Consider the following 2,790-nt stretch of genomic DNA (forward strand, 5'->3'; position numbering starts at 1 on the left):
TGGCGGCGACACGGACCCGCCTCCCGCCTGGGTGCGCGCGGGCCGGGCCGGGCCACCTGGGTGCCCGCTGTCCCTTAGAGAAAGGCACCCAACTTCCAGCACAACAGCGAGGTTTCCTCTACAGAGCACAGACCCTACAATGAGATCAGTCATGGAGCACCCCCAAAAATCCCACGTAATCCTGCATCAACGGTAAGAGATCCACTGACAGAATCTCCTACGAAATATATCACACGATCATGGGTACGTCCCGTCACGCTGCGAGTTAAAATCATGTTTAAACATGTTAAGCCATTACAAATCGATCTGGACTCCTGTCAGCCTGCTCTGCGCAGCGCAGCGCGAGGGGGCCCGCTCGCGGCCGCCGCGTCTCCGTAAGGTCTCATGGTTTTGTATAAACTTTCTTTCACAGGGTCAGATTTTGGTCTTTGCCCTGAGCTTCTTCATACATAGCGACGGGCACTGAGACAGCTGATGGAAGAGTTTTAATTTGACCAAAAATAACCCATTGTAAACACTACCCAAGGACTACGACTCCTCCATGACCGCGCTTATTTGGGAGTTTCTGCCCTTGTGTTGCTTTGCCGTTTTATTGTGCACGCCAAACCCATCTGCTTCGTTCTCCTCTCCACACCCTTTTGTACGCTGCATTTCATACAAACTGCTTTTCTTTAACAACAGACCCCCGCAAAACCCACCACCACCAAAATATTATAGGACGTAAAGGGAGGGGAAACTTCTAAACGACGTGGAAGGGAAGCGATTCCCCAAATACCGAGGGTCGCTTTGTCAACGCCCTCTTAAACAACGTGACGTTCCTGACAAACATGCAAAAACGACAAGCTCAGGGACAGACAAAACCGACGTGTAATAAATAGCACAGCTCCGGGAGTCGGATTTTTGCCGGGGGTGATTTCTCAGCTCCGAAGCAAGCCATTGTTTGGGCCTTAAGATGGTGAGAACCGGGATGTCTACATGGACAGGTATCAGCACGTTCGAGTGCCTAGCGTGCGAGCCAGACCTGATCCGCCAGTCTTGCACCGTGCTGGGATAGGTGGGAGGCTTATCCCAGCCTCCTCTGCATCATTCGGAGCAAAAGCCTGTGTACGAATCAATGTGCGATGTGGTGTGAAACCACTTGCCTTTCCTGAACTGCCCCAAGACCAGACGTTATTTTTGCAGGCTGTTACACGGTGGCTGTGTTAGCCCGTACACGGCTGTTCGGTGCATTTGTAGCTATGAGTTCGAACCACGGATCTGTCGGATGAGCTGCTCCTGACGGAGCCCCGAATATTTATGATGTGCAGCCTTCAATCAGAGAGACTCTGGGAAGTCCTTTGGACATTACAGGAATATGCAAGAGCGCAGGATACGGAAGAAGCGCACAGGGCAGCGTAGCGAGACATGGAGAAAGCTGCAATTGCTGCCCTCTCCTTATGAATATGTCAGCATTTCAACTTGCACGGCCCGATGCGTTCATATTGATTTATTTGCAGGTGATTAGCAGTGGCTGCCGAACCTCTGCATGGGGAAGCAAACCTTCAGAGACCTCTGAGAAGCCTGCCTCACCCCTCTGCTGCTGAATATACAGTGGAGGGAGCTTATATTATAGGTACAGGAGTGACTTCCTACCGCTAGCTGGGAACTGGCTACCCATAATCTCTGATGAATTTGGTGCTGGCAAGTCAACAGCTGGGCCCCTCTTGGTGGAGGTTGTTTCCCTGTGGGCTGTCAGCATCGGTTTCTGAAATAATAGCTGTGCTGTGGTGAGACCACTGATGCCACACACAGTCTCAGTGTAAAACATCCTTTCTTGCAGCCTTCATCTTTGCAAACCTGCTAACCCCTGCTAATGTGGCCTTCTTGGGTAAATCTGAACTGGGCTCAAAAACAGGCATACAATAGGTGTTGATCAGTATACGCCTGGATTTAGAAAAATAGACTGGGAAGGGAGAAAAGGGCAGCTTGGTTTTACAGCACGGATAACTTCAGGGAGTGCACTGTACTTTCCCATGCTGATTTCATGAAGGCAGCATTGCCAGATGTTGAAAAGCCGCAAAGAAATCAGGAGATCGGCTTAGAAATCATAAGATGTAAAGAGGCAAACAGTACATGTGGGGGACTTTTTCGGTGCCTTCCGGTAGGTCACATTTTCAATGTTTTATCTGTAATGATTAAGACTAGAAATTGCCTCCCTTAAAAACAAAAACAAAACAGAAGGAAAGCAAGCTGCAATTTTCTCCTAATGATGTGTTTCCAGAAACTGAAAGAACAAAAATCACCAAATCTTGTGTATCTTTCAGCAAAATCCAGTGGGTTGCCAGTGCTGCAGTGTACAGTCGCATCAACCCTCTTACTATGCAGCTGCCTCCATTTTTGACAGATGAACACATCCCAACACAAACCAACCCGCCCGTCTCACCCCATCTTGCACACTGGAAGTTTGAGGGTGCGTACACGCATACTACCTTACTGACGGTCAAGCCAACTTAACTTTTTGAAGTCGACTTAAGTGTCAGAGCGTACATGTGTATGTAGAGCAGAGCCGACCTAAATACAGCGCACGATAACACATCTCCAAGTTGTATTATCTTGAGACGCATTAGTCGACTTAGCTCACGAGATAGCTGCCACCATGGCAATGATCCGTATGGGGGTATGCTCCGACGTGGCTTAACTTGGCTTAGTTAAGTCACCTTATTTTAAGTCAACTTAGTATGCATGTAGGGTTACCATATTTCCAGCATCAAAAAGGACACCTGTAGCAGGGAGGGGAATATGATGGGGGGG

General features: G+C 49.0%; 1 protein-coding gene across 1 annotated transcript in view; it reads left to right on the forward strand.

Annotated features, from left to right (window-relative positions):
* The first annotated feature begins 6 nt into the window (after positions 1 to 6).
* SURF4 (surfeit 4) overlaps positions 7 to 2,790 on the forward strand; it is a 20,685-nt gene continuing 17,901 nt past the window's right edge. Inside the window, exon 1 of the mRNA XM_025211287.1 lies at positions 7 to 192. The gene's annotated coding sequence lies outside the window, so the exon portion shown is untranslated. The remainder of the gene's footprint in view (positions 193 to 2,790) is intronic.

The sequence above is a fragment of the Alligator sinensis genome, unplaced genomic scaffold, assembly GCF_000455745.1.
Source record: "Alligator sinensis unplaced genomic scaffold, ASM45574v1 scaffold829_1, whole genome shotgun sequence".
Taxonomy (NCBI): domain Eukaryota; kingdom Metazoa; phylum Chordata; order Crocodylia; family Alligatoridae; genus Alligator; species Alligator sinensis.